This window comes from Alligator sinensis, unplaced genomic scaffold, assembly GCF_000455745.1.
Source record: "Alligator sinensis unplaced genomic scaffold, ASM45574v1 scaffold268_1, whole genome shotgun sequence".
Lineage (NCBI taxonomy): Eukaryota > Metazoa > Chordata > Crocodylia > Alligatoridae > Alligator > Alligator sinensis.
The window spans coordinates 379,371-392,664 of record NW_005841853.1 but is presented as its reverse complement, the minus strand read 5'-3'; the positions used below and the strand labels follow the sequence as shown (position 1 = coordinate 392,664).

The 13,294-nt window shown below is 44.9% G+C and overlaps 1 long non-coding RNA gene across 1 annotated transcript in view; it reads right to left on the bottom strand.

The window, feature by feature from the left end:
- The window catches only part of LOC112551594, a 45,864-nt gene that overhangs the window by 27,259 nt on the left and 5,311 nt on the right, over positions 1–13,294 (bottom strand). The window contains exons 3-4 of the long non-coding RNA XR_003095895.1: positions 10,163–10,364; positions 4,543–4,669 (exon numbers count right to left, since the gene is read on the bottom strand). This is a non-coding gene — a long non-coding RNA (uncharacterized LOC112551594). The remainder of the gene's footprint in view (positions 1–4,542; positions 4,670–10,162; positions 10,365–13,294) is intronic.

Below are 13,294 nucleotides of genomic sequence, written 5' to 3'. Positions count from 1 at the left end.
GAATCCCTGGCCCCAGCCCAATGGGACCATACCTGCATTCCCACTCTCGCAGGCAGCAGGGCTGGGAACAGCCTTAGGCTGACCAGGCAAAAGCTTCTGCCAGGCAGAGGCTTCTAATTTCTAGTGCCCCCTGGTTAAGGGCTAGGAGTGGGTCAGGCCAGCCTGGGGTAGGGGGTGGCTGCTTAGCAACCAGAGCATCACTTTTTGCATGAAGGCACCAGCTTTCAAAGGGGCAGTGAGGGCCAGGGTTTACAAAGGGGCTCCACAGGATGGATGGAATTGCCCGGTGGGCCAGATCCAGCCCACAGGCTGTATTTTACCCATCCCTGGTTTATGGCATGGCACAATGTGGTCAAGCAAACTCATAGTTTAATACTTGGTTAGGTGCTGGAAGGGACCTTACAGATCATTGGGTCCAGACCCCTGCACATGGGCAGGAAACACTGCTGGGATCAAATGATCCTGGCAAGATGGGTGTCTATACATTTTTTGAAGATCGCCAGGGTGGGTGACTGTACCACTTCTGGGGGCGAGGGTTGTTCCAAACCCTCGGCACTCCTTATGTCTAGCCTACAGCGATCTTCAAGCAGCTTGTGCCCATTATTTCTTGTCCTCCTTTAAAGATGTTGCCTTCCTAACTGCATTAAGGTCACAGCCCTATCATTTGATATTAAGACACCCGAGCAGGAAGAGCAATAGGGAACGTTAGCAAAACCAGTAGGGGCTGCTGAATATTGCATAGAACTTTCTTGGGTTGGTATTTTGGGCTTCCTCTCCTACTTAGCACCATCCTTTAAGTTACAAAGAAGCTTTTTCTAAAAATATCCATCAGTTCATTAAATACAACTGTCAGTGGGAGTAACAAACAAGACTAAAGTCCAGGAGAAATCTGTCAAAAATTCTGGTCAAATATAGTCATAGAACATTATGGAAAGCAAACCACAGCCAACAAAACGCCTGCCACTCCTGAATCCTGTGGCCAGATTTGCCAAGAGAGTACAGACCTCATTGCCTTATTTTTTTAGTAAAGAGGTAAGTAGAGGCCTCAAGTGAGACTGGGCGAATTATAGCATGAAGGACTGGACATCTGCATAATGAGATGCAAATCTCCACCTCAACAGCTGCCAACCTAAATAGACCAAGGAAAACAGGGAGGCGGGTGGAAGGGGCAGAGTGGAAAATGAGTCCTCCAAGCTCACTGCAGATTAGTAACCAAAACAGAGTTAGAATCCAGATGTCACCAGACTCGTTCTGGTGCCATTCCTACTCCATCACATTGGCCAAGTTATTAGTTACTGATCGACTGAAACATTCCCCTTAGGTGTGTATACAGGAACAAATCTCTAGAAAAATCGAGTTTACTAGTGTTTCTATAGAAGGCCACTTTGGAGGGCATTGACATTTCTAAGTGGATTGCTAATGGAGCCCTGAGCCTTTCATGTCCATGTTGATTCAAGCAATCCTGTAAGCAGTAAATGAACAGGATTCCTGCTCTGTGGTCCTGTTGAAGCCTGTATAAAATGCATTAATGGTCTCAGGTTACTATCAATATTGTACAGACATAACCACCTTAACATTTTTGCCCCCATACAATGAGTCTGAATGGTTTGGTTTGAAAATTACCTGCAACATTAAAGTTTTCCCCCATTTCTTTGTGGAAGTTTGAATCAGATAAGGCTAGTAAACACTCTAATCGTTAAAATTGTTTGAGCTGACTTGTAAGGGAATAAAGTTAAATTTGTTTTTCTTGCTGCTTCTCTCTGGATCTACATGAAAATCCTGAAAGGTTTTACCTTTATTTCTGTATCAGAAAGATAAATTTAAATTCTGGTCTCTTCCTGTTTTGCTGAAGGACTCTCTTAGAAACCCTAGATGCGTAGACAGAAATGCTCTTAACTGATAGTCTAGGGATGTCAAATATTGAACTTGAAAACTTTTCCTCCAAAACTTTGGTTTCAAGGCAGAGTAAGAAAGCAAGACAGACTTTTAAGTCTGGCTAAAAAAACAACACCTTTTTTTGGCACAATTTACCTATCATAACTGTTAATCCACTCCACCACAGTTTCTTTCATGGGAAACATGGCAGGCAGGACTTGAATGCTAATACCACCCACCTCAGGCTGCTATACTGGACCAAGCTCCCCAAAGGTAGGTAAGTGCCTAACTTTCCTTTAAATCAATGCGACTTAGGTGCCTAAATTCTTAGTGCCAAATAATAAAGGGCCTCGGCATCTAAAAGGAAGGTGCTGCAATGGCAGACTTTAAGACACATTGCCTCTAGAGCGGAGTAAAATTGTGGTAGGCATGTCATCTCTCTTTGCACTACGTGAAGTGCCTCAAAAGGGTGAAGCAAACCCCCCCACACACACATACACACTAACCCAAGACAAACTCCTACAGGCAGCAAGGCCTCCTTTCTGATCCCTGTAGCAAGGTGCTAACATTATCTCAGGATCCACATCCCAGAGCCCTTCAACTATTCTTTTGACATTAGACTGTCATCTAATATAACACAGACATAGCACTTGGGGCAAGGACTGGACCTCAGAGCACCCATGCCCAGTTGAGCACCCTAGACCGACTGACTCTAGAGCACCCTAGACTGATACTCTGTCTCCCTCTCCCTAAATCTTGCGCTGAAGGGCAAGGTATTCTTAGGAGCCCCTAGGTGTTGACACATGCCACCATGGCAGACAATCCTTCTTCGATTAAAAAAATGCCCAGTGTCTGGATTCCCCTGGGTCTTAGACATGAGAGAGGGGCCGAGCTGCTCGGACAATAGAAACAGAATTCCTGATGCATCCAGATTCAACCTGCAGCTGAATGGGCAGTGGGAGGGTCCCTCCATCATGATTTTGGGTTTGTATGTCCCAGAGCCCCTCTACACATGCAGGTAAAGGTGCAATGGGATCTCATACATGCCAGGCAGGAGGCAGGGCTGGGGGATTGTGGCTGCTGTGACCTCCCAGCCTTGGGGGGAGGGGTGCATGAAGGAAGGCACAGGAGTTTCATGCACTCCCAAGGCAGCTGCACCCGCTAGCTGCTGGGACCCAGCTAGGTGTCAGCAGCCAGTGTCTGCACCAGTGGGACTCTGGGTCCTAATGCTGCTGGACTGCCAGCCCCGGCTGGGCGTGGTGAACTCCTGTGGCTAGGTGCCCTTTCAGCAGATGGGGCTCCCAGCCACAGGACCTTGCTACACATGCAAATTAAGGCTCAATAGCAACCAGCTATAAAGTTAGTACACGTTGTTGAGGTCTAACTTATAGCTGGTTGCAGCTTTTGACAGTGTGATAGGTACTTTGAATGTGTCACTGGTCTCAGGGTACTTGTGCAATCAACTGGCTACTTACATGATACCTTTGAATGTGTAGAGGGGCCACAGTGTCATTTCTGCCCTGCTATAGATGGTATAAGATACTGCTAGAGGTGGTACAAGATGCTGCTATAGGTGTTACCTGCACTTGATTAGTTCTAGCCTTTACCTAGCATGAATTAAACAAGGTACCTAATGTTTGTCATGGTTACTTCTTCCTTTCTCTCACTGTTCCTCATTTTTTTTAAAACAAATACATTGTTCTCTATTTTATTCTGGGATGAATAGTAAAAACTCTGGGCAATCATAAAAGGGGGGCACGTGGCTATGCTCTGTGGACTCAGTGCTGTGCGTGTCAGGTACAACACATACTGTTCTGTGAGTTCATGTTAGCAGAAGAAAGGTTGCAGAAAAGAGCCTTGCATTTGGAATAAGAGGCAGTGAGGTCTGTAGGCAGTTTTTAGATCCTGCAGTAATTTTATACAACTGTGTTGAACCAGCTTCTTGAAAAAAAACTGTCCTCTGAATAAACAAACTCCATTGTGCCCAAGGAGCAGATATGTTAAACCTAGTCTTTCTCCTGGAGCTTTCCCTTTTCTTCTTTAGGTAATAAATAGAAATAAAACTTAAAAAAAAAAAAAAAAAAAAGCAAAAAAAAAGCAGCCTGACCTTTGAGTCTCTATAGAGCTTAAAAGAACAAGCAGAAGCCTAATTGTATTCCCTTGCTAGGCACTTTCATTTCAGACACAGTCACTGCCTCTGTTCTTGGGTTTCCTCAGTTGTCCGCCCTAAGCCTTGAATTTCTGCTGATTCTTTTTAGCTAGCCCATCACCAATACTAAAACACAGTCAATTTACTACCAAAGCAGAGCAGGTCAGTGGACTGAGCAGTCATGATAATTTATTCTCAGCCCAAAATTATTCAGAGCATGCAACCATTTAAAATCTACACAGAGACGGAACACAATGCTTCCGGGGAGAAAGGAAATGTAGTTTTCCCTCAAGTTGTCTCACATTCCCTCCATCTTCCATCAGTCTAACACAAAGCTGTTTGCAAGAACCTCTTGAAATGAAAAATCTAACATTCAATCACAGAAAGATTAGCCTTTGACTGTACTGCACTCTGTACAATACTGGTACAATCAGGATGAGAAATGTTATACAACAAGAGGTTATAAGGAGGATAGAGGACCAGATGGCGCTGTAGAGACCTAGATTAGACAGGCTTACTTTTGGAAGCTATAGTTGTTGATCAGACTGTCCATTTTAAAAGCATGAAAATGAAATACCGCACGTGCTGCTCAGCCTTCACTCCAGAGCATGCTGCTGAGCTCCATGGACACGAGCTTGGGCTGACCTGTCAAAATGGTTAAAGAAAACTGGGATTATTTCAGAGAATGATCAATAAAGCAGTTCACATAGGGAGTTTGTACACGCCACGAGATTTCCCATTTACGCCACCACAACTGCGTTTGTTTGCATGAGCGGGATTTCCTGCTGCTTTAAAAGTCTTTTCAGCATGTTAAATTAAAGCTGCTTGGACACGTTTTAGTTTGCGCTGCCGCTGTTTACGTCATCGTATCTATGGATTCGTGGTGTGTAAATGTTGCAGTGACAGTGATTCAGATCCACAAAAGCACGTGAGCACATAAAGTGGGATTTAAGCCACTGACACCCTAACTGCCCTCTTAGATGCCTGTGGGCTTTCAGATATCTATACTTTTCATCTTAAGCACTTCACAGCTCTGTGATGCCGTAGACCCAAGGCTGCCACCATCTTAACAGGGCTGAGCAGCTCTGCATCTCTCATGCCTGAGCCTATTTGGGATCCACAATTTAGACTCTAAAATCTCCTGGGGACCAGCTCCTTAAGATGTGGTGTGAGGCATGCTTCACACAAGTGTGTACAGCATTGGGTTCCCCCAAAAATCAGAGTTCACAGCTTTCACCCAAAGATGTGGGAACCCAGGATCTAGGCTCACCTCAGCCTGAGGAGATTCAAACCTACTTCTGCCACCTGCCTGGAGAGAGAGTACCTTCTAGTTTAAATCTCTTTAGACAAAGGGAAATGTTCATCTCTTGCTTCCCTGGGTAAGTCTCTAAGCCATTACATAAAAGGTTTTCTCATACAAAAATCAATTATATACAATGGTACAAGTGGCAGCTTAAAGGAGTCAGTGCTTAAATTCACTCTTCTCTTTGGCATTTCCAAATGTCTGCTTTAGACACAATCCCGTCAGCATTTTGGCACCTTCAGGCCCCAGTTCTAAGTGCCAAACTCTCTCCATATATTGGATAGGGAACTTCTGCACCTAACTCAGGGTCAGGAATTCAACTTCAGAAGTCAAGCCCCTAACAGCTGAGTGCAGTGGCATTTACCATTGCTACACCAAAGTCTATTTGTGGATCTTTGAAAAGAAGCATGAAAGCAGCTAACGGTTGGGGAACAAAGCAGATGCACATTATAAATTAATTTAAACTGAAAAGACATGAACAAATGAAGGAAAGAGAGTCATGGGGCCAAGGCACCACTTTAGCAATCTGGGTGAAATCCCAATTTATACCTGACACCTTGTATACCTTTGGACAATTTATTTATTCCCTCCGTGTCTCTGATCCCTTATCAGTAGAACAGGTTTAATTACCTACCATGTAGTGCTGAGGATACATTTTTGCAAAATGCTTGGATACCCCAGTACAGCTGCCAGATGAACGCATGGACAGACAGACATCTCTGAATTAGAACCATAGGTTCAGCAGCTTGATTACCTCTCCTTTTTCAGTTTTGATGGAATAACGATGGATAGATAGAGAAGAAACTTACTTGTAACCTGGAATATAGTGAGACTATCATCCTAAATCAAGAGGGAAATGTTCCAATACATCTTAGAGGTTTGGCTGGCTACAATAGATAGCATGTGGTACCTAGTACACTTGAATCAGTGCCTTTAATAGTCCACATACAAAAAACTAGAACTCTTGGTTCCAAAATGATACCTTTTATTAGACCAACTGGAAAATGGCAAGAAAACTGTCCTTTTCTGCAAACTTTTGGGAGCAAAGTCCCTTCGCCAGGCTCTGGGAAAAGTGTAGATGGTACAAGATGTCCACAATGCTTTGCTACCATGCCTTGTGATCAAAAACAAGGGGCATATATAACAAATTTAGCCATATCTAACAAGGCTGTCTGGGTAGATTCACATACTCAAAGCAGATGAAGATATGTCTACCACCCAAAGATGAGCGGTAGGGCAACCAATCAGGGGTGACCATACATGACAGCTGGCAAGAGCAGTGAGGCTTTGTGACAAGAATCCAAAAATGTATGTACAGGGCTCATCTTCATTTAGTGATGCTACCCCATTCAGTACTTGCTCGCAACCATTATTTCATTCTGAGAACATGGTGGGATTGACACACTAGCCTGGACTGGGGTCACAAATGAAGTGAATTAAGAGCTTTATCTTCTCCCTAGTGTAAAGTCTCTATTCACCAAGCATCCTCATTATTTTGTATACCTGTCAGATTCCTTCCAATGCTATTTATAACACTAGTAAGGAAAAATGTCCATTATTTACTAAACGTGATAACTACTGTATTAAATTAGGATAACCTGAAACCAAACACCGTGTAAGGCGATGGAGTGCAAAAGTCAGCCCTGTAACACAAAAATTCAACTCTCTGAAATGCTTTTCCCTAATGTTTACTTTGTAGCACAGCTCTTAATGCAAGAAATAACATTTCTTTTTTACGTAGAGATAACTGAACATCAAAACAACAGCTTGGATTAAGCCCAATTCTTTCTTAAACAGGAGGCATTTATTTAATAAAACAACTAAAGCTACAGTTAGAGATTCCCACAGAGCTCAGTTTCCACCTTTTTCTCCCTCGTCTACCAGAGACTACATGCTGGCTAGCATTTTATGCAGCACAGAGACATCTAGAGGCTGGATAAAAAACTGCAAATACACACGACTGGAGGCTCCAGAACGTAAGATATTAAATGTAAGAAATTACAGAGGCCTAAAACTCAGCCAGAGACACACATCACATCACAAACCCATGGGGCAGGATGGGATGCACCCAAGGATGCTGAGGGAGTTGGCTGATGTGATTGCAGAGCCACTGGCCATCATCTTTGAAAACTCATGATCAGGAGAGGTCCCAGATAATTGGAAAAGGGCAAATCTAGTGCTCATCTTTAAGAAAGGGAAGGAGGATCCAGGGAACTACGGACTAATCAACCTCACCTCAGTCCCTGGAAAAATCATGGAGAAGATCCTGAAGGAATCCATTTCTAAGCACTTGGAGGGGAAAAATGTGATTAGGAGCAGTTAGCACAGATTCACCAAGGGCAAGTCATGCCTGACCAACCTGATTGTCTTGAATGACTAGGTAACTGGCTCTATGGATGTGGGGAGACAGGGGAAGGCGTGTACCTTGATTTTAGCAAGGCTTTTGATATGGTCTCCCAGAACATTCTTGCAGACAAACTAAGGAAGTACGGGCTGGATGAACGGACTGTAAGGTGGATAGAAAAAACTGGCAGCAGCATCAGGCTCAGAGGGTAGTAATCAATGGCTCAATCTCTAGTTGGCAGCTAGTATCAACTGCAGTCCCCAGGGGTCAGTTCTGGGGTCAGTTTTATTCAATGTCTTCATCAACGACCTGGAAGATGGCACAGAGTGCAACCTCAACAAGTCCGCAGATGACACCAAGCTGGGAGGAGTAGTAGATATGCTGGAGGGTAGTGCTAGGATTCAGAGTGACCTAGACAAATTGGAGGACTGGGCCAAAAGGAATCTCATGGTTCAACAAGGACAAGTGCAAAGTCCTGCACTTAGGATGGAGCAATCCCATGAATCAGTGCAGGCTGGGGACTGACTGGCTGGGCAGCCGCTCTGCAGAAAAGAACCTGGGGTTACAGCGGACAATAAACTGAATATGAGCTAGCAGTGTGCCCTTGCTGCCAAGAAGGCTAATGGCATCCTGAGCTGCATTAGTAGGTGTATTGCCAGCAGATGAAGGGGAGTGATTATTCCCCTCTACTCAGCACTGGTGAGGCCATATCTGGAGTATTGTGTTCAGTTTTGGCCCCCCCACTTCAGAATGGATGTGGACAAACTGGAGACAGTCCAGTGGAGGGCAACAAAAATGGTGATTGGACAGGGGCATATGACTTCTGAGGAGAGGCTGAAGGAACTGGGCCTATTTAGCCTAGAGAAGAGAAGACTGAGGGGTGATTTAATAGCAGCCTTCAACTCCCTGCAGAGGGGTTGCAGAGGATGGAGCTGAACTGTTCTCAGTGGTGGCAGATGACAGAACAAGGAGCAATGGTCTCAAGTTGCAGCAAGGGAAGTTTAGATTAGATATGAGGAAGAATTTTCCCACTAGGAGGGTAGTAAAACACTGGGACAGGTTACCCACAGGTTGTGGAAGCTCCATCCTTGGAAGTTTTCAAGACCTGGCTAGACAAAGCTTTGGCTGGGATGATCTAGTTGGGGATGGTCATGCTTTGAGCAGGGGGTTGGACTACATGACCTGCTGAGGTCCCTTCCAACCCTAATTTTCTATGATTTCTGTGATTGCTGCCAAAACCTTCTTTGCACATGCTTTGTGACTAAACAGGAATCCAGCAAAGATACCCAACAAAGATATTCTCACTGATTTCTCCTCCTACCCAGAATGACTGACAAGACCCTGAATTTTTGGGTAGCCGTTTGGGTCAAAAAGCAGTAACAACAGACTTTTCCACATTCCCACAGGAAGTGACCTCTGATTTCTGTTTGAGATCGAAGCATGGAACCACCTGCTTTCTATCGAGCACGTAGAGCCCCAACCACACTGTCACAGGTGATTTGGCCAGCCAAGGTGGATGGGACCAATTTGGGTTTCACCAGTTTAGACGCTATGTTAAAATGCATGGTGAATCTGCTTGCAGATGAATCCAGGGTTCTCCCCAACCACCACTGCCACCACCTAGATTTTATCAGGCATCAGACTCTCAGAATAGCCCAGGTCTAGGCAGTGAGAGGAAGCTGCGCTGGAAAGATGGAGTGGATGTGTTCAAAGGTGTGTAACAAGAGGCATACTAGGCAGGGAGGGGGAAGAGAGCAGGAGGAAGACTATGAGCAGAAGATGAAAGAGCTGAAGGCAGCTGGCAGAAAACAAGTAAACCATGCATTGGAAGAGAGGGAGCAGAGAAAAGGGGGAAGGAGAGGGAGAGGCATGCAGGTGGCAGGGAACAGGTGATGGATGTATGAAAATGCCAAGAAGGGCAACAGGCCAAGGTTAGGCAAAAGGAAGGAAAAGGGATAGGAAAGTCCAGCCTTGATATTCATAGAAATATGCATAAGGCTGCCATGGCCAGGACATGCATGCAAATTGTATACAAACTGGGGATTTCTCCCATCCACGGCATTAAGAGTTGATTAAAACATGGATTAATATGGACAATTTACCCTGACTTTCGTTGTACTCTAGCTTATTCTGTAATCACTGCAAAATGGAATTTGGCTTTCAACCTGCAATACTTCATTCCAGGGACACAGCCTGTTTTACCTTGCACTCCAACCAATTCTGGGAGATTAAAACTGTATCTCACAAGATTGTCAGAAGCTGCCTCAGAGACTCTCTCTTTTGTCCTTTCCAGAGGCAGGGATGCCAGCCTGCAGTGTGTATGGGTAATTTTCAAAAGGCTTAAAATAAAAAAAAAAAAAAAAAAAAAAAAAAAAAAAAAAAAAAAAAACAAAGAAAAAAAAAACAACTTTAAAGCTAGAAGCCATTTTTGGAAGGGATTTGGGGAAGAGAAAGAAAAAGCTTTTTAATGCTGTAGGTAAAAAATACTGACCTGTGCTCACCTGGGCACTTCACGCTGCGTGATGCGTGTGCTGGAGTCGGCGGTTCCAAAGTTCGATCATTTGACATGTGAATCCCCAGGAGACAGCGGGGGCTGGCCTAGCAGATCATCTGCATCTCTGACCATGAGAGAGAGAAGCTGTCTTGGACAACCATACATGGAGTAACAGCATATTCGCCCGCTCCAAGGTTTCCTAGGAGGTGACAACAATATCAACTGTGTGGAACATAAGAGGAGCTCTGAATTGAGTTCAGCCGAGAGGGAAATCTACACTATGCAGAGGCCAGAGTGTGTCATGGGTGCATCTACACCTGTCATGAGTGTGTCTACACCTTTTTAGACTCAGGGCACCCCCTGGAAAATGCCGCTCTCATCTTTCGGTTTGGCCAACAGAGGGAAGAAAACAGAACAATTCTTCTGTTGCAAAGAACACAGAAGAATACCGCAACATCCTGATTGAAAACCATCAGTCTACACCATGGCAGCAGTACAACCCAAGGTAGGAACACCCTTGCTAACCCTACTAATCTATACCTGGGGCATGCTCCAAACCCAGATGTATGCCAGTAAGGACACTTGGGGGGCATGCACCTGACCTCAGTGCAGTCTCACTGGCATACCTCTGGGTTCAGATGTATAAGATGACACAGATGAGTGGAGCAGGTGTGGGCAAGAATGGCCTAGTGAGAACGTGCCGCCACTAGATGCAGACAAGCCCTGTACTATTCAGGACTCAGAGCAGGGCACAAACAGTGCAGAAGCCTTTGTGCTGCCCCTCTGTATAGGATAAATTCCATTTTTATTAGAACAAACTCCATCTGAAGAGCTGTTATCATGACCTGCACTTTTACCTAATACAAAGAAGGGTTAAAAATATTTTTTGTAGACGTAATATTTAATTAAAGAATTCATAGATTTCAAAAAGAAGAACCCCCTCCTCCCACCCATCTCCAGGGATTATTCCAATTCTGGAGTTTAAAAAGCCACAGAATGACAGTTCATGCTGTAGTAATTCATGTTCATGACATTACAATGATTGGCTTTTAATATGCTCTCCAATAAATTACCCCTATTCAATGAACAGCTCTGGGGGAAAAAAACCGAAAAGGAACATTTGAGGTTCTGGATTATTTATCAGTCAGTTGAAATGCTCAGAAGCTGCAGGAGCATTATACAGTCTGGCCAGTAATCACAGTGAAATGAACAATCTTATGTTTTCAAAAAGAGGAAGATGACATTTTCACTGAAATAACGATGGGAAAAGGTATACACCCATAGACACCTCATTTAACCAAGACAGAGCAATGTAGCAGCAAGAGAAAATGATTAGGTAGCAAGGAGTCTTAAAGTTACCTCCACCGTATTGGACTCTAGATCTCTCTTCAGCCAAATCTAATAGATAGCCAACATGGCTTCATTCTGGGCAGGTCATGCATGACCAACCTCATTTCCTTCTATGAGCAGGTAACATGCCACCTGGATAAGGAAGATGAGGTTGACATCATTTACTTGGATTTCAAAAAGTCTTTGAATCGGTCTCCCACAATGTGCTTATGTTAAAATTGGGGTACTGTGGCCTTGATTACCCAATGGTCTGGCAGCTAAGAAACTGGCTCCAAGGCAGGACCCAGACAGTAATAATAGATGGAACTGAGTCAACATGGCACTCAGTGACGCAGGGTTCAGTACTTGGACCAGTGCTTTTTAACATATTTATTAATAATTTGGATTCGGGTGTTAAAAGTAGACTGGCAAAGTTTGCAGATGACACCAAATTATAAAGGACTGTCGTCATGCTGGAGGATAGGCTGGGGATACAGGCTGACCTGGACAGGCTCATAAGGTAGGCATATCAAAACCTGATGATGTTCAAGACCAAGAAGCATAAGGTGCTTCATCTGGGAAGAAACAACCCACAACATGCTTACAGGCTCGGCAGTGTTACATCTGCTACCACCACAACCCAAAGAGACCTGGGGGTCTTGACAGACCACAGAATGAACATGAGCCATCAATGCGATGCCATAGGTGGCAAAGCAAACAAAACACTGGCATGCATCTACCAATGCATCTCAACCAAGACTAAGGATGTCATCCTCCCGCTTTACTTGGACTTGGTGAGGCCACAGCTGGAGTACTGCATCCAGTTCTGGGCATCACACTTCAGGAAGGATGTGGAAAGGATTGAGAGAGTCCAAAGGAGGGCTACATCTATGGTTAGAGGTATGGAGAGTAGACCATACGATGAGAGGCTGAAAGTATTGGGTCTGTTCTGCCTGTAGAAGAGAAGACTCTGAGGGGACTCGGTGGAAGCCTATAAGTATATGAGGGGCCCATATCAGGTACTGGGAGAACATCTTCAACAGGGATCCCCAGGGGAAGACTAGGACTAATGGTCACAAATTGCTAGAAGACTGCTTTACATTAGACATAAAGAAAAGCTTCGTTACAACTCAGGTGTCCAGGGTCTGGAACAGACTTGCCCCAAAGGTGTCCTCGCAAGGTGCACACAGCAGCAGGAGCCATCCCCCTCCCCACCGTGGCCCCCAGCCAAGCCGCTCGTGGCTCCATCCCATGTCCCGCCCTGGCTGAGCAGTACCTGCCCCTGCCCCACTCCCACCCTCACCACGGGGGCCTCAATCTGTCCCCCCCTCCCCCGCCCTTTTCCCCACAACAGACTTATCAGCCAATGCTGCTCTGCAAACCGCCAGGCTGTGCTCCTGGCTGTGTGCAGGCTGTGGCTGCCCACATGCACGGGGCATTTATTGGCCACATTATCAGCTATGTCAGGCAAAAAAAAAAAGCCGATCTCTGATACTGTCAATTTTCCTTATATTGGTGCTGATCTGATATGGGACAGATGGCACTTATATCTTCTCTGTACCGTAAGGTACAACATAGGTACCTGAGTCCAGGAGGAATTTCAAACTGTGCATCCCTATCTCTCAGCAGTGCCTAACTTAGGGCTGCCAGTAGGTGTTCAAGTCTAGGAGAGAGGTAGGACCTCAAACACACCTGACTCTTGCCTCCTATTGGTTGTTCAATAGGGAAGGGGTGGAACCAATCTGGCTGCCATGAATTCTATTCCTAGATGCCCAAATCTCTCTCTGAGTTGTGTAGGGA